Source organism: Littorina saxatilis, linkage group LG1 (genome assembly GCF_037325665.1).
Source record: "Littorina saxatilis isolate snail1 linkage group LG1, US_GU_Lsax_2.0, whole genome shotgun sequence".
In the NCBI taxonomy this organism is placed as follows: Eukaryota; Metazoa; Mollusca; class Gastropoda; order Littorinimorpha; family Littorinidae; genus Littorina; species Littorina saxatilis.
The window spans coordinates 111361641-111380423 of NC_090245.1; the positions used below are offsets into that span (position 1 = coordinate 111361641).

The window sequence follows — 18783 nt, forward strand, 5'->3', positions numbered from 1 at the left end:
TGTGTGTGCGTGGGTGTGTGTGTGTGTGTGTGTGTGTTTGAGAGTGTGTGTGTGTGTGTATGTGTGTGTGTGAATGTGTTTGTGTGTATGTTTGTGTGTGTCTGAGTTTGTGTGTATGTTTGTGTGTGTTTGAGTGTGTATATGGTGTTTGTTTGTAAAGGTGTGTGTGTTCGACTGTCTATGTGCGTATTTGTTTGTTTGTTTGCTTAACGCCCAGCCGACCACGAAGGGCCATATCAGGGGGGTGCTGCTTTGCCGTGCGCCACACACAAGACAGAAGTCGCAGCACAGGCTTCATGTCTCACCCAGTCACAGTATTCTGACACCGGACCAACCAGTCCCAGCACTAACCCCATAATGCCAGACGCCAGGCGGAGCAGCCACTAGATTGCCAATTTTAAAGTCTTAGGTATGACCCGGCCGGGGTTCGAACCCACGACCTACCGATCACGGGGCGGACGCCTTACCACTAGGCCAACCGTGCCGGTCTATGTGCGTATGAGTGTGTGTTTTGTGTGTATGAGATTTGTGTGAGTCTCTGTGTGTCTGTGTGTGTGTGTGTGTGTGTGTGTGTGTGTGTGTGTGTGTGTGTGTGTGTGTTTGTGCGTGCGTATGTAGCCTACAATGTGTGTGTGTGTGTGGGTGTGTGTCTGTTTGTATAAGAGAGAAAGAGAGAGAAAGAGAGAGAGTGGGTGGGTGTATGTATGTGCGTAAGTGTATGTGTGTGTGTATGTGTGTTTGTTTGCAAAGGTGTTTATGTCCGTCTGTCTATATGTGCGTATGGGGGGGTGTTCTGTGTGTATGAAGTGTGTGAAAGAGTGACTCAGTGAGTGAGTGCGTGTGAGTGAGTGTGTATGCGTGTACGTGTGTAACTTGGGGGGGTGTGCGTGTGTGTGTGTGTGTTCGTGTGCGTGTGTGTGTGTGTGTGTTTGAGAGAGAGAAAGAGAGAGAGTAAGAGAGAAGTTTGTCTTTTGCTGGGGTATGCAGTGCCTTGGCGTTGCACATCTACTTAATTATTTGTGTTGGTTTTTTTTTAACTTCTGTGTGGGTGTTTTTTTGTCAAGCGAGGCACTACATAATTTATGTTTATTGATTCCTGCCTGTTACCCAAAAAGCTTATATAATTTGATATACTTATGCTCTCCAACTATCTCAAATACATCTTGTTTCACGTAATTAGATCATTCTAAATAAGGCGTGTGGTGCTTTGTTGGAGGCAAATACATCTTGTTTCACGTAATTAGATCATTCTAAATAAGGCGTGTGGTGCTTTGTTGGAGGCAAATACATCTTGTTTCACGTAATTAGATCATTCTAAATAAGGCGTGTGGTGCTTTGTTGGAGGCAAATACATCTTGTTTCACGTAATTAGATCATTCTAAATAAGGCGTGTGGTGCTTTGTTGGAGGCAAATGTTGAGGAAGTAAACTTCGCAAAGTCGACTTCTCCAAGGAAATGAGAGACTTAAAACCTTTGGAAACTCAGAATTGCCACCTGAGGATATGACTGTTTGTTTTCTTGCTCGTTAATCGTAAATATAATGACTATTCTTTTTGTCACCATATTTCATAACACAAAATTAGAAGATATCATCGTTTCCGTTTAATGGGCTGGAGGTCAACTCTCCAACACACACACACACGCACGCATGTACACACACACACACACACACACACACACACACACACACAACACGCACGCACGAACGCTCGCTTGCACGCATACACGCGCACACACACACACACACACGCACGCACGCATGTACACACACACACACACACACACACACACACACACACACACACACACTTACTGCAGTGGAAAAAGAGTGTCAGCAGGAATCCACCGATCAAGGACAGAACACTGCACAGAACTCTGGGCCTGTGGTGAACGTTGGCCTTCATGGAGTTGGTCGATCTCTTGGCAAAGCAGCAGAGATGTCTGATTGTAAAGATACCCACACGAGTGTATGGGTCTCTCGGAACCAAGGCGAGGAATATTCAATATTCGCCCTGCAGTCCGGACTGACGATCTAACAGCGAACGACAAGAAGAAGAAGATATTCAAAAATCAAATAGTCAATGATGCAAAACAAGGAAAACAAATCGGAAATGTGGGCATAGATCAACATCTTTGTTTTAAAATACGCCATGGTATTATCCTTTTTCTTAATACTTACATATCAAAGCAAGAAATTCTGTGCATTTAATAAGGAACATATTTACTTTAACCCATAAAATCATACAAGTGAAAACAACAAAGCGAAACAAATTCCATTACCATTGAGCAAAGTTGGCCAACGCATCTGTGACTGTTATGTAAAACTCTGCACTTTTCTACGCAAAATACTGACGTTTTACAGCAAATTGACGTCACACAAAGAACACACAGATATCATGAATAATTAATTTCCAATCAAATGGCCCCTTGCAGACAGCGTTCGTTCGTGTCACAGGCGACTTCCGGCTAGTTCATGACGGTGACCCGTGGAGAGGGAAAGCTTTACATTGTGGCTGACGAAGTACTCGACTTTATTTCTGTATGACTAGGTAAGAGGCTTCATTTGTTGAAGAAGTTTCATATAATTACGTTGATTTTCTTCACTTGGCTTAGCTGTTCTCATTCTAACCCAGTTACGGGTAGGCAACGCGTGTTAAATTCATACTATTGTGAGGGAATAGCCTTGCAGCCCACGTCAGTGTGCGTGCGCGTGTTTGAGTGACTTCATTGGTACGCATGCACTTGACGCCATCTTTTATGTGACGTAATTTACGACGCACGATGCTAGCTTTTAGAACAGCTTAGCACTGACGCTTCAAGCAGACGTGACTTTGTTGCAGACGACCAGCTGCCAATCTGTTAGTATCGATGTGCGGGAGTTGTTTGATAAAATGATAAGTTTCTTTAGGATAATAGTCGCTTACGGACATGGTTGTTTAACGACGGTTAGCGGAAAATAGAGTAGTATAAATTGAAGAAGAACCGGATTATTTGCCGGAAGTTAGTGATTCAGGGTCAGAGTTCACTGTAGCGCATGATTATGCGAAATAGTCCAAAGATTTGAGGTCTATATAATGTTTTGGATTTCGCGGGTGCGGGACTCTTTGTTAATCGAGAGTCACCTAACCTTAACTTCAAACTCTTTGTTAATCGGGAGTCAGTCATTGTAACCAGACTTTTTGTTAATCGGAAGTCTTAATTATAACCAAATTCTTTGTTAACCGGGAAAAGTAAACCTTAGCCGACTTCTTCGTTAATCGGAAGCCGGCCTTCATTTCTAACCGTAAGGATATATTTCTTAGATCTGTTGTTAATCATTCTTTGTGAACTAGGAACCTTGCAGTCTACACTAAATAGCTCCTTGTCAATCGGGAGTTCTGTTATAACGCTTGTATAAATTCCTTGCCAATCGGGAATCTGATAGTATCTCATGCACTAAATAGCTCCTTGTCAATCGGGAGTTTTGTTATAACGTTTGTATAAATTCCTTGCCAATCGGGAATCTGATAGTGATAGTATCTCATGCACTAAATAGCTCCTTGTCAATCGGGAGTTCTGTTATAAAGACTTTAAGTCTGAATAAGTTCCTTGTCAATCGGGAACCTGATAATCACCCCCCTTGTTTAAACGACAGTCAGCGACAGTACTGAGACACGACAGAGATAGTTATGAAGTGACGAGGGAAGAAAGGAAACGAGTCTGCGTGAAAGTGACGATGTTTTGATTTCATGCACTTGTAGAATAAAAATGATGTTTTAAACTGTACAACCACGGTGTGGGCTACATTCGTTGGCAAGAGAGAGGCCGTTGGCCGTATGAGAGTTGAAAACTAGAGTCTACTGCATCGGGGATAAGAGAGGGAAACGGGAAATATTCTTACACTCAAAACAAAACACAACGCGAGGTCAAACAACATCACGAGTAAATAAGAAACATCCTGCACAATCCCCTGGCAGCCCCCGGTTTTAATCAAATCTGCCACATTAAATGGTGACCGTGCACCAGGATTTTAACAAAGTTAGTAGATCTAGTCGAAGTAAATTTAACGGTAGCCCAGATAGCCCGGACCGTGGTTGAAAAAAAAAAGTGAAACAAGTCGCGTAAGGCGAAAATACAATATTTAGTCAAGTAGCTGTCGAACTCACAGAATGAAACTGAACGCAATGTCATTTTACTCGTAGCATCGTCAGGCCACCGCTCATGGCAAAGGCAGTGAAATTGACAAGAAGAGCGGGGTAGTAGTTGCGCTAAGAAGGATAGCACGCTTTTCTGTACCTCTCTTTGTTTTAACTTTCTGAGCGTGTTTTTAATCCAAACATATCATATCTATGTTTTTGGAATCAGGAACCGACAAGAAATAAGATGAAAGTGTTTTTAAATTGATTTGGACAATTTAATTTTAATAATAATGTTTATATATTTAATTTTCAGAGCTTGTTTTTAATCCGAATATAACATATTTATATGTTTTTGGAATCAGCAAATGATGGAAAATACGATAAACGTAAATTTGGATCGTTTTATAAATGTTTATTTTTTTTTTACAATTTTCCGATTTTTAATGACCAAAGTCATTAATTAATTTTTAAGCCACCACGCTGAAATGCAATACCGAAGTCCGGGCTTTGTCGAAGATTACTTGACCAAAATTTGAACCAATTTGGTTGAAAAATGAGGGCGTGACAGTGCCGCCTCAACTTTCACGAAAAGCCGGATATGACGTCATCAAAGACATTTATCAAAAAAAGGGAAAAAAAAACGTTCGGGGATTTCATACCCAGAAACTCTCATGTCAAATTTCATAAAGATCGGTCCAGTAGTTTAGTCTGAATCGCTCTACACACACACACACACACACGCACACACACACACACGCACACACACACACACGCACGCACATACACCACGACCCTCGTTTCGATTCCCCCTCGTTGTTCAAATATTTAGTCAAAACTTGACTAAATATAAAAAGTGAGAAAAAAAATGAAAAAAAAAAGAGAAAGAAAAGAGAGGAAACGCCTCCAACTGTGTTTGTTTTCGAAGGACGTCGAAAAACAAGGTAAGAAAGAAACATTTTTTCATTGTATTTGCTACATTGTTGCTATACGTGTGTACGATGATTTGAAGCGGGATTGTTGCTATTTTGTATGACGTAGGTTCAGACAGGATTTGAAATGCGTTGGCTTATTATGAAATAAGTTCTGTTACATTCCCATTTATGAAGTTGATATAGTTCATGTTAGTGGAAGTTCGGCGAAGGTTTCGCAAAGATTGAATTGTTTTGAACAAAAGAAAGATGGGTATTTTGTCAAGACTAGGGCAAGTCGTGAGCGCTCTCTCACCTAGCTTTCTTACGGCTAAGGGTTCGATGGCAAAGAGAGAAGAAACAGAAATGGAAATGGAAGACAGTTACCTTCGGGGAGGTCAGACTAGGTGGTCGGAAACACCACGAAGATATAGGTATCCATCACAATATCCAGAGAATGAACAGAAAGGCGAAACGCACATGTCTTTTGACTCAGGGTACGAGGTTGAGCGCGAACAGGCCGAGAACGGTCACGTGCACACTTATGCAGATCGGGGTCAAGGGTCAGCCAATCATAGGGTAGATGAGGGAACACGTCGCCCAGGTCTATTCATAGAGAGGGAAAAACCCTACCAACACACCAGCAGGAAATCGATTCAGGCCGATAAGTACGATGGTACCTCACTTGATTTGAATGACTACCTAGAACATTTCGATGGGGTGTCGACGTGGAATGAGTGGACAGAAGAAGAAAAGGGGATTCAATTGTCGTTGAGTCTGAGAGGGGCTGCTCAGCAAGTGTTGGGGTATTTGCAACAGGAAAAAAAGAGAGATTTCGTTGCGTTGACCAGCGCGCTGGCAAAGAGGTTCAGTCCTAAAGAGAGAGTGATGTCGTACAGGTGCGAGTTTCGCAACAGAAGACGTAGAAATCAGGAAACAGTTGAGGAGTATGGGTTTGCACTCTGTCGCTTGGCTACCAGGGCTTATAGGGACATGGAAACTGGGGCAAGGGAACTCATACTGATAGAACAGTTCATTGGTGGATTGTCGGAAGAGGCTCTCAGAGAGAGGGTGCAGTTCGGACACCCCAGTACCCTAGACGAAGCAGTGTCGCTAGCCGGGGAATACGTAGCTTTCAAGAATAACGGGTTTCCCGAAAAGAAAAAGCCCGAGGACGCTGGGTCAGCGATCCGATACGTAGGAGGAGGGGATGGAAAGAAAGAGGAAAACGCAAACGAAGAAGACATGAGTAGAAAAGTGGACATGTTAGAAAAGAAAATAGAGGTGTTGTCGAGAGGCAGGGCACGAAAGCCCGAGACGGGTAGCTGTTTTGTTTGCGGTGATCCCCAACATTTCGCTCGTCAGTGTCCTAGAAAGAAGGAAAGACAAGGGGGATGGGCACAGCCAAGGGGGAACACTCAGTCAGCGCCGTTAAACTAGGTGGGGTTGCGTTCGAGGCCAAGAACACAACCCACCGTGGAAATGCAAAGGCCAATCAAGATAGGGAGGAACAACCACCCGTGAGAGTAAGCATAGCTGCAGGCGCCTGTTGGCTAATACCGGTCGAAGTGGGCATGCAAAAGATAGAGATGTTGGTCGATACAGGGGCAGGCATGACTATTCTCTCGGCGGAAGTTTTCGAAGCAATGGGAGATAGGAGACCCAAGCTTAACCCAGTTAGCAATCGTTTGAGCATGGCAAACGGCGATCCTTTGGGAGTTCAGGGAAAAGGCCGATTCTCTATGAGCATCGATGGGCAAAAGTTCAGAACCCAGATGGTAGTGGGAGAGATCAAAGGGGCTCAGGGCATACTGGGGATGGATTTTCTGAAAAAGAATGCTACCTCTCTTGATTTTGGTAAGGGTACCTTGCATATTCACGGCCGGGCGGTGCAGATGATCAGTGAAGCGAGTCAGACGTGCGCTAGGGTTAAGGTCACGGAATCAGTGAACATACCCCCCAATAGCGAAAGGTTGGTCAGGGCTATGGTAACGGGAGATTGGACAGGAAAACGGGAGGGACTCATAGAACCCCTACGTCAGGCTAACAAGCACCCGGGTATGGAGGTGCCTAGGGCGATGGTATCTGTTGGGAGTTCAGGAAAAAGGCCGATTCTCTATGAGCATCGATGGGCAAAAGTTCAGAACCCAGATGGTAGTGGGAGAGATCAAAGGGGCTCAGGGCATACTGGGGATGGATTTTCTGAAAAAGAATGCTACCTCTCTTGATTTTGGTAAGGGTACCTTGCATATTCACGGCCGGGCGGTGCAGATGATCAGTGAAGCGAGTCAGACGTGCGCTAGGGTTAAGGTCACGGAATCAGTGAACATACCCCCCAATAGCGAAAGGTTGGTCAGGGCCAGGGTAACGGGAGATTGGACAGGAAAACGGGAGGGACTCATAGAACCCCTACGTCAGGCTAACAAGCACCCGGGTATGGAGGTGCCTAGGGCGATGGTATCTGTCGGGAGAGAGGGAATTTACGTTCCGATTTCGAACTTTTCTGAACATGAGATGCATCTAGAAGGGGGAATGACGGTAGCCTCTATTCAAGCAGTAGAGCAGGTGGAAAACAGGAGAATTGAGAAAAAGAGTCACGATAGTCGGGGAGAGAAAGATGGTGTGGGGCTATCAGCGCCATTGACAGACATGATGGGAAAGGTAGACAGGGGAGTGAGCGCCCCAACCAAAGAAAAGTTACTGGGTTTAGTGAGTGAGTTTCGAGAAGTCTTTTACGAGACCACAGGGCAGTTAGGACGGTCCGGAAGGACCAAGCACGAAATCAATGTGGAAGGAAACAGACCAGTCAAAATCCCCCCTCGTAGACCCCCCATAGCGCAGAGAGAGGTGATCGAGGAAGAGGTGAGGAAAATGTGTGAAGCGGACGTGATAGAGCCAAGTGAAAGCCCTTGGGCTGCCCCCGTGGTTCTAGTGAAGAAGAAAGACGGTAGCGTACGTTTCTGTGTTGATTTCAGAAAGCTCAATGCGTTGACAAAGAAGAACGCTTATCCTCTGCCTAGAATAGACGAGTCACTCGATCTCTTGGCGGGTAGCAAATGGTTTTCTACCTTAGACATGGCACAGGGCTATTTCCAAGTTGAAATGAAGGATAGTGACAAGGAAAAGACAGCTTTCAGTACGCATGTGGGTCATTACCAGTTCAAGGTGTTGCCTTTTGGGTTGTGCAACAGTTGTTCGACTTTTCAGAGACTCACGGAGTTGACGCTCCAAGGAGTAGGTTTTGACAGGGTTTTGGTATACGTGGATGACATAGTGGTTATGAGAAAGACCGAGGAAGACCACCTAGAAAATCTGAGGAGGGTATTTCAGAGGTTCCAGGGGGCGAACTTGAGGTTGAAGGCTGCTAAATGTCAGTTGTATCAAAAGGAAGTGTCCTTTCTCGGGCATGTGATCTCTGAAGAAGGGATAAAGTGTGACGAAGCAAAGATAGAGGCAGTCAGAGATTGGCCTACTCCCACTACGGTGACGGAGGTTAGAAGTTTCTTGGGGCTAGCCTCGTATTACAGGAAGTTCATTAGAGACTTTGCCGACAAGGCAGTGCCTCTCACGAGTTTGACCAAAAAGCGAGCTATCTTTGTATGGGGTGATGACTGCCAGAGGGCATTCGAGCAGCTTAAGGAAGCGTTGATCATGGCCCCAGTGTTGGCTTATCCTCGTAGAGAGGGAACGTTTGTGTTAGACACCGACGCATCGGGATGGTCAGTGGGAGCAGTGCTTAGCCAGGTACAGGATGGGGAAGAGAAGGTGATTGCCTATGCTAGCAAAACTCTATGTCCCAGTAGGCGTAGGTACTGCGTCACGTATCGCGAGCTATACGCAGTGGTCACGTTCGTGAAACACTTTCGCCATTACTTGGCAGGGAGGAAATTCCTCGTACGAACTGACCACAGTTCATTGCGGTGGCTTAGGAATTTTAAGAACCCAGAGGGTATGGTCGCCAGGTGGATAGCTACGCTAGACTCATATGATTTTGACATGGAATATCGCAAAGGCACGCTACATGGCAATTCAGACGCAATGTCACGCAAGCCTTATCGTGCATGCAAACGAGACAACTGTTCAGAGTGCGTAGGCGAGAGCACGCATGTGCGCGTAGTGAACAAAGATGCAAAAGAGGGAGAAAGCGGGTCAAACGCCGCAACCCCTGCCGAGGTTGTTCAAAGAACAGGCATAGACGGAAATCAGGTTACTCAGAGTAAATCTGCCCAGCATGAAGCAAGGGACGTAACTGGGGTATTCGTCGCAGAAAAAGGACGTGAGGAATCGCCTCCCGTTAAACACCAAATGGTTACTCGCTCTCAACATAAAACAGGGGAAGGAAAGGAAAAGCGGGATGGTCAGGGAAGCTCTCAGAGTAAATCTGCTTCGTGGGACGAGGATGAGTTTGTTTTGGCACCTAGCGAGTTTTGCCTTCCACCTGGGTACTTTGTGGGCACAAGGGAATCTCTAGAGAAGAGTCTAGGAGAAGGTTCGTGTCCGCAGGGTGACGTTTCTGTTCACTCGGAAGGGGAAGCAGGAACGGGGGTAGCTACGGGTACTATCGGGTCGCCTGAGGGGTCCCGAACCCATAGTGAGGTACCCGGCACACATGATCTCGTGAGAGAGATTGAGTCCGGGGAGGGCGCCTACTCCGCTGCGGCGGACGGGGCAGCCGAGAGAAGTGAGTCAGATCATTTGGAATGTTTAGAGGGACTACGAAGCGATTGGTCCGATAGTTGGACAACGGAAGAGATAAGACAGTGGCAAACAGAGGACCCGGTAACGCGGGTGGTCATCGAGTTGATCAATAGCGGAGTTGAAAGGCCACGCGGGAACGAAGCATCTCAGTATTCACGACTTTCCGACCTTGACATTGTAGTGGGGGTCAAGTGGGCGTCGGCATCATTGTCCAATCAGAAATAGGGATGCGCTTCCGCTTCCTGTCCCGCCCAGTCTGCGCAAAAGAAATGGCGCAAAACTGTTTGCGCGGAAAAAGGTGATGAAAAAAAAGAACACAACCTGGTTTGATAACCAAATGATTGCGATCTTGCATTCTAGCATCATTTAATGTGGAACAACGACACATCTGATAAACAAATAACCAGTGTGTTACCAACATGAGAAACTATAGGGTTTAGAATCGAAGCGGTAAACCCGGACGCTGTTTGTACACGTAAATCCGGAGAAGCTATCGAAGTAGGTGACATGTCGTTTCACTCTGAGTGTGCCAGCACCGGCCCTCTACCCGCCAAACCCCCACTAGGCAGGGAAAGTGGTTCGACCTTGCATGAATGCAGGGCAAGTTCGAGTTTGCTAGCTAAAATTGCTGCTAATGCTTGCCTTGTCTAGATCTGGAACTTTTTCAATTGGATTTTTTCTCTCTATTATACTGGAATAAGTGGGTGCTTTTCTAGATCTAAGCATCGACCGAATTAGATAATGATGTTCCTTGCATTGCATTCTCCTAAATCTGTTATTCTAACCAGTTTGTTTAAGAATATAATTGTTCGTTTTTTGTTGAAAAGCTTACAAGATTTTTTCTTTTTTAAGTAAGTGGTTTCACACGTACAACATGAGACCCACATGCACTAGACAATGGAAGTTGAGGTCCTCGTTCAATACCACAAATGCCAGTATTATACTTCAGACTCCTTTTGGAGGAATGTGTGGGGTTTGGGTGTTGAACTTGAAGTGGCAGATTGTTTGCACAGGTATGAATGTTCGTACGTTCGTACGTGCACGCATGTATGCAGGCATTTGTTTGTCAAGCAGGAACATGCAACATTTTGTTGACCGTATGTGAGTGCGTGTGTAATAAAACCAACGACAAACAATACAGAAAGCTCCAGCTCTGCTTCTTCACCAGTCACAAACGCATTGCGTTGTTCAGCTTTCCAGAAATATATTAACTCAGTCAGAACCGGCTTCATGAATATTTTATTTCAGGAAAAAGTCAATCGAATCTACACAAAAAAAGGTTATTGCGTTGTTCTGTCTTTGAGACTGTACCACGTAATATTGAGCTTCTAGAAGAAACATGTCTGTGGCATAGTTTGACCCAACAGATAGAGAAGTCAACAGAGGTATTCTGCCGTCAGCAGCTTTATTGCTGTTTTGAATTTGATCTTGCATAATTTTATTACATAATTTTGCAACACACAAAGAAATCGTAATTGAATATTTTACGCAAAATTGAATAATTCACAAACATGTTTGTATGAACAAATATTATTTTAAGAAAATATGAGTGTGAGGATGGACGTATTTTGAGTGAAGTAGCAGAAATTCTTTTTAAGTTCTTTAGCTACATGCACACGTTCTGTTAATTACATTCTTAGCAGGGAGATCCAGATTAATAATACTGCTGTGACAGGTTGTGGTTTCCATACACACTTTGAATACAGGAAAACAAAAACAAAAACACAGTTAAAAAAAATGTGCACATAGGATTAAATCATTAAAGTGTACAGAATAAAAGCAACATATGTACAAAAACAAATCTCGTGGTTCTCTTGTCAAACCCACTGTAGTAAGCACAGAATAGGAGAGAAGATTTTGGAGAAGGTGGCTTTACCTACTGAAGTAAATGATCAAGAGGATTCTAAGCATCCAGTGCTAAAGCTCTCAAATCACAAGACATACACACTTGTTGTGGCTATCCGAACTGTTGATTTAAAAAAAAAACATACCTACAAATTGAAAACATCTATTACAAAATTATGTATATTGTATGGATCTGTCTTTGTAAAATATACTGTACAGAAAATTTTAAATAATCTGCACAAAAATCTCGTGGTTCTCTTGTCAAGTAGTAGGCACAGAAAAAACCCCAAAAAACCCTGTGTTTTGTCTTGTAAATTATACTTTACTAAATGTGTACAGTATTCTAAGAAAAAAAAGTCTTCCTTTTTATCATATCAATTGCCTCCCTTGAATTTTATTTGTAAAATAATTCTGAGAAAAAAAAGCTTTCTACTTAAAAGCAGTGCAATCAAGAAAATGGGTACAACCTGTGTGTATACCTTCATTCCGTATTCTTTTTATTTAATTGAGGATGTCACTACGCAGTTTTACTGATTTAAAAAAAAATTCGCTTCAAATTATCTCCCTTGAAGAAACACTTCTTTTTACAATTAAATTTTGTTTACACGAAGAGGTAGTTTTAAGGGTATATATACAAAAAAACAATATTGCAACCTTAGATGTATTTACATTTGGACTAATTCCATTAAAAAAAATTCAAACTATAAATGATAAATCAAAATAAAACAGATTTTGGGGCTGTACACAAGCTAATAGGACACGAAAGTCGTACCCAAGAATCGTCAAATACTTTTGCTAACAGCTATACTTAAACATAAGAAAATATGATCTGCATCTCTTGTTATGAAGATGATGGCACTGGTCCACCGAAGTGCATGCCATATATGCTTTACTGTGCGCTCTCCCTCTCAATGGTCTTTCTCTGGCTGACTCGATTCTGAGGAGATAAAAGAAAACACATTCAGTACAAGCTGTAAAAAATAACAACAAAACTAGTATTACTTAAAGTAGCTGCTGGTTTCTGAGTATTTGATTGAAGGCCCAATCCGACTTGTAAGAAGTTTGCCCGACTGTCGCAGATTTGGTCAGGTATGGAGTAAAATCATGCCTCAATTTGGTAACATACAAACTGCAATATTCTAAGGCTGTGAGTGTGAGAATACATCGGTGCCACTTTTTAAAAACTTTCTTTTTGTGTGTGCGCATGTTTTAGTGCCAAAAATGAATAGGCCGAGTGCTCTCTCTGCAAAACTTGTGTGAAGCTTCAGAGCTCTATCAATGGTTTGAAAGAAAAAACATACTTTTCCATTTTTGACGTTCTTGTTCCCTTCCCTGTGAAATTTACTGTCCGTAGGTTACCGGATTTTGTTAATGTCCGTGAAAACCTCAACTATTCATTGCTGAGTGCCTAGTGATAGCTATCCCCCCCAACGACCTAGCACTGCTGAATCCTGATTCTTCCCATTGTTTGATTCTGTAATGAAATTGTGTAGTTGGTAGTTATGTGAGCTTCTTCTTGGAGGGGTGGGGGTGGGGGGGGGCGGGGTGCTGGTTGGTTGGGTTTTTGGGGGTTATTAAACCATCAGATTAAAAAGTAAGACTTCATTGTAATGTGCAGATATTTGTTCAGGTGCCCACCATTTTCTATGTGAAAACATGTTGCTAACTAACATGAACCCAACCATAAAACGTGATGTAGGTGAGTAGCCCATCTAGAAAAAAGAACCTGTTCTAATTCGGAATTAGAACAGGTTCGTTTTTCTAGATGGGCTACTCACCTACATCACGTTTCATGGTTGGGTTCATGTTAGTTAGCAACATGTTTTCAAATTCTCATCAGGCAATCACGGCTGACACTAAACACAGAACAGGTTGGAGAGACATAATTCAATTTACTCACCTTCCTTGCATTGTGAGACTGGCCATATGAATCTGCTGAAGTAGTTCCTGCACATATTTAATCAAATATTCATCTTAATAACGTGTTAATATCGCTTGTTCTAGCAAATCAGACTTGACAGTTTTCTGATGGCTTGCACAATTTAAGAGCTTGCCTGTCCCCAATCATTACAATAAGAAACAACATCTAGTATGCAAGTATTTTCAGGGTATGAAGGTTTTAATATAATGTCGGTTCTTCTGGGGGCATGGAGAAACACCTTACACAAAGTAGAACATACACAACACATTTCAAACAATTGAGGTCACACCATAGTTTTACTCACAAACAAACAACAGCAATACAATAAACAGTCTGCAAACGCCTACATGTTGTCTACACTAGGTATAAAGAAACAAAGAAGCACATGAAGACGGGCTTTGTCAAGTAGACCATTATAGCGAATGAGCAACAGCTGATGATCCAGACCACCAAATTAACATGATTTCCCCTTATTCAGTTTGTGATTGTAGTCATATTGACGATGCATGACTTCAATTTTTCAAAGTAAGTCTATTGGTGCGTTTACGGATACATTCATTGTCACAATTACGACATGCTAATGTCTAACCTGGGTAAACTTCAATTCATGACTTTTTTCAAACTGGCATAGAAATTATGAGCATACCAGAATTATTTTCCTGTTAGGCTGTCTTCTTCTTTTTCTTCTTCTGCGTTTGATATTCAATTCATGGCTGTCATATCGTCAGGTCAGTGGCTGCCATGAAGTCTGCAGTCTTCAGTGTCGGACTGTCAAATTAGATGATATTGTAAAGAAAGTAAGTAACATCTCATGATATTCTAACTTCAATTACATCACCTGTCTCACAGTCTGCCTCTTTAAAAATTAATGAATAATTTCAGTAACATAATTTTTGGGTAAAAATTAAAAAGGTATGAGAAATAATCCTTACTTTTTTTGTAATAACCCTCACCACCAATTGTTTTATTTCATTTCCATTTTAACAGATTTAGCACCTCTCCGAAAGCCAGAAATACACTTTAAATCCCACGCCCCCCCCCCCCCCCTACATAAACTAATTAAATAACTAATTAAGGAAAAAAATCCTTACATCATAAAAAGTCAGAACCACCAAAACCACCCCCCCCCCCCCCTCCCACCCATCCAATAAAACCTGAATACAAAAACACTTCAAAATAAAAAATGAAAACATTTAATTCCACTTACAAAATATAAAAGTTGTTATGCTTTATTTTCATTATCTGTTTACAAACACATAAATTGCTGTGCAAATCTTTTTAAAAACATCAATGCCTGAGACACCAGTAACCTGTTTATATTGTTGACCTTGTAGCTTTTCAGTTTAAGAGGCTGTTCTGGAATCTGCACTAAAGTCAAACATAACCATGAATACCGTGGGAAAAATATTACATCACCAAGACCGAAAAAATAACACCAACCGACACTCCTCACCCTTATTTCACCCACTATGCCAACCCAAAGACTGGAAAATAATAATCAAATACAGAATGAACAAAAATGCTTGATTTCATTTCTTCAATGATAAGTTGAAAATCTTCATTCTTCATAATAATGTTATTAGCATAATGTGTAATTGCCACAATTTACAGAGTTTAATTAAAAAAAAAATGATGCGATAAAAATCAAAGTGAAAACATTTGTTTTTATACTTATATCTTATTTACCTTGTGGCTTGTGTGCCTCAGGTTTAGGAGCGGCTCAAACGTCCTCTGCTCCTCAGTCTGCAAGAAATTAAGCGATGGCCTGAAGGAGAATAGAAAAAGATCCTTTGTCAGCACCCTGTGTATGTGTGTGGGTGGGTGTGTTAGATAAATAGGTGGGGGGGGGGGGGGAGGTGCAATAGCTACCACGCCTAATGCAGTCTGCAAAACAAGTGCAACACTTCTACAGAGCTTTTATGATACAAACTACAAAGCTTCAAATAAGAAACACATTACAATCAAATGAAAGCTGAGCCTGTCATTGCAAAATAAGGAATATACAACAATCCAGTGGCATGTAAAATATTGTTCCTTCAGAAAGATGGCTCTGACAGCAGAAACAATTTAACTTGAAGTTTGAGTCCAAAATTATTTCTCTACATTAGTGAACGTACTTGCAGTAATACCCCTCACACATGAACTATTCACAGATTGAATAACAGTGTGTTCTCAATGTTGCTTCCGTGTATCGGTTAGATCCATCTCGGTTAGATCCATCTGCAGAGTACGGATTGTCATCCGTTTAATATTAAAAAGGAAAAACAATCAGAACTTGTCATCAGTGATCAACCTACCTTGCAAGAGTGGGGTGAAACACTCACTTCCTGCCAACATGTCTGCAAAAAAAAGAGGAAACAATACCAATGGAAGCTTAAAATGGTTCTTTTGTTCAATATGTGTACACGTGCTTCATTTCTGGGGTGAAAGTGTAAAATATATTGATGGATTGATAGAACAATATTGCCTCAAGTTCACCGCACCAAAAAATACTTATCAATCAACATTGTCATCACTCGATCAGCTGTTCCATCTCTTTCATAAGTGTGTGTGTGTGATGGTGTGAGCGTGTGTGTGTTTGTGTACGTGTGTGTGTGTTTGTGAACAAGCGTTGAAAAACGTATGTTTACCTTGCTCTAGATCTACCGACTTTCGTAGGCGGAGACTTCTCTGCCGTGACAGCGGCTTCGTTTCCCTGGCAGAATTCAACATCTTGTACAGATCTGCCGGTGATTTTCATTTCCTCCGCTTCTAGAGTCACTTGATCCACAGATTTAACGAACATTGAATGTTCTTTTAGTTCTTGTGACGGAAGTAAAATCAAGGAATTAAGTGGGCATTCCTGAGCCCTCTGCTTCATGTCCACAAAGTAAATCGCACAAACTTGCAGGGTTTGGGGGGTAGTTTATTACTTTGAAGAAGAACAGCTAGTCGTCGCTGCCCGTTCAGCATTCTTCGCGCGACTTTTGTTTTGCAGAGGAAGGCATATGCAGTTTTTTTCCTGATGAATGTTGCCAGGGTGCACAAACTGAGAAAGCATTCCCGATTTTCCACAATTTTCTACTTCTTTACAGTCTTTTGCACAACATGATTTATAACTGCCGATGTACGTCTAATTCATGATGCCAACCAGCTGCGTCAAAAGTTACGTTCGAGAAAATACTCGTTGAACTAAGTTCCAAACGAATGTCAAGGCCAGTTCTTGACTGGTTTTGAACTGAAGTTGGGCTCCAAATGAAAATAAACACTTCCTCCAGCTGCGCGACCCATTGATAACAACAGTTGGAACTGGTAGGAAGATGAACAGGTCTTGCGAACTGGCTACACACTGTTACGGTTCAAGTTTTAAGTTCAAAGTAAACACTCAACTGAGGTTGCAGGTAATGGCGGACTTGACTTCCTTCATAACCAAATATCACTCTTCTGACAAAAAAACGCAAATGCTATGTTAAACCGGAAAATACGTAAACCGGAAAAGGAAGCGCATCAAAACCAAAATGGCAGCCCCCATGAAATACGAAAGGTCACGGAAAAAAGTCGTGAATAGTCAGGCGGTCAAGTCGTTGTTGAACTTGTGGGATAACTTGAGGGTGATAGAGGGAATACTTTACCGACGGATTGCGGCCGTGGGTACTGGTGAACCTCGCACGGTGCTAGTAGCACCTTCAGCAGTGCGTTACTGCATTATGAAAATGACACATGACGTTAGATCGTCTAGTCATTTTGGACGTGACAAAACGTTGTCTAGAGTCAAACAAGTGGCCTATTGGCCAGGGATGAATAGTGATGTTGCGAGATGGTGTGCGGAATGCATCCCTTGCGCGAGAAAGAAACCTGGTCCTGGGAGGGGGAAAGAACCATTACAACACGTAAACGTGGGATCCCCTATGGACAAAATAGCCATTGATATTGTATACAGGCCCTTTGCCGATGAGCAATCACGGTAACGAGTATATCATGGTAGTGACAGACTACTTTACCAAGTGGGTGGAGGCCTACCCCCTAGAGAATCATACGGCACAGACAGTGGCCGATAAGCTGGTCACAGAGTTCATAAGCCGGTTCGGCATTCCTAATTCCATCCATACAGACCAAGGGAGGGAATTTGAGAGTGTGCTGTTTGGATGCATGTGTGACTTACTGGACATTGACAAGACAAGGACTACGCCTTACCGACCGCAAAGCGACGGACTCGTAGAAAGGTTTAACCAGACGTTACAGCAGCTGTTAGCCATATTGGTTAATGAGCAACGGAGTGACTGGGACGATCACATACCTTTCGTTCTTATGGCCTATAGAGCTTCCCAGCAGCAGTCCACTAAGTGTTCCCCTAACCTGCTAATGTTTGGGCGTGAGGTCACTCTTCCTATCGGGATGGTCGTGGGTCCGGCCCCGGGGGAAACGAAGAGGGATTGCCCTAGCCAATATGTGGAGTGGTTACGGGAAGGGTTGGAGCGGGCTTTTGAGTTCGTTCGAGAGAACGTGAAGAGTAGCGCCAGTAGGCAGAAAAAGTCCTATGACAGGAACTGTAAAAGAAGAAACTACGATGTAGGGTCCCTGGTGTGGAGGTGGTACCCCCCCAAGGCCAATCAGAAGTTAGGCACCGGGTGGACGGGTCCCTACCAGGTAATGGCGGTGAAGGGTTACAGTTCCGTGCTATTGCGATATAAAGAGGGGTGTCCCTCTGTGTGGGTGCATAAGGATGACCTTAAACAGTACAGAGGGGTGGAGAAGGCTTAGGGAATGGTAAAGAAAAGGGGAAATAGACTATTATCGCTGTAGTAGACCCCCCCCGTTAGCCCGACCCCATAGTACTGATTTTCTGCCCCAGTCCTGTCAGAAAGTCATTTGCCTCTTAATGATTAAATTTTTACTTTTATTCTGTCAGATGCGTGTCTGCCCGAACTGCGGGGAGATCTTTAAAACGGGGAAAAGTCTCAGAGGACATGTGTTCTCCACACATCCCCGCCTCTTAGTCACGACAGTTGTAGAAGAAGAGAAAGAGGAGGAGGGTCCGGTTCGCCGCCTGCAGTCCCACCCACCAATTTCCCCTTTCGAAAGAAAGAAGAGAGAGGCGAGGGAACAGAGAATGAGGGTAGCGGGGATAAGGACAGCGGAGGAGAGGAGGAAAGAGAGGGAGGCGGAGGAAATGCTAGCCGATTTCGGATACTACAGCCCCCCTCCCCCCCAGCCACAGCTCCCCAGTTACAACTTACCCACGGCTAATTTCCCCGTCCAGCTGCCCACTACCCACGCCCAGAGTGATAGATGGGAAACTCGGCTGGTTGGCATG

At 43.2% G+C, this 18783-nt stretch overlaps 1 protein-coding gene and 2 long non-coding RNA genes across 4 annotated transcripts in view; all 3 read right to left on the minus strand.

The window, feature by feature from the left end:
* The window catches only part of LOC138950092 (uncharacterized), a 30500-nt gene extending 24994 nt beyond the window's left edge, over positions 1-5506 (minus strand). The window contains exons 1-2 of one of the 2 annotated variants that reach the window (XR_011450493.1): positions 5414-5506; positions 1814-2032 (exon numbers count right to left, since the gene is read on the minus strand). This is a non-coding gene — a long non-coding RNA (uncharacterized lncRNA). Of the gene's footprint in view, positions 1-1813; positions 2033-2280; positions 2377-5413 lie in introns of those variants that run through there. The other variant, XR_011450490.1, reaches the window with a different exon arrangement.
* The window catches only part of LOC138950078 (gonadotropin-releasing hormone II receptor-like), a 317174-nt gene that overhangs the window by 76341 nt on the left and 222050 nt on the right, over positions 1-18783 (minus strand). The gene's annotated exons all lie outside the window — the stretch shown is intronic.
* On the minus strand, positions 10946-17030 carry LOC138950104 (uncharacterized). Its single transcript, XR_011450501.1, has 6 exons — positions 16121-17030; positions 15788-15829; positions 15177-15255; positions 14137-14258; positions 13470-13516; positions 10946-12506 (listed from the first exon to the last, which is right to left on the minus strand). It is a non-coding gene; the product is annotated as an uncharacterized lncRNA (long non-coding RNA).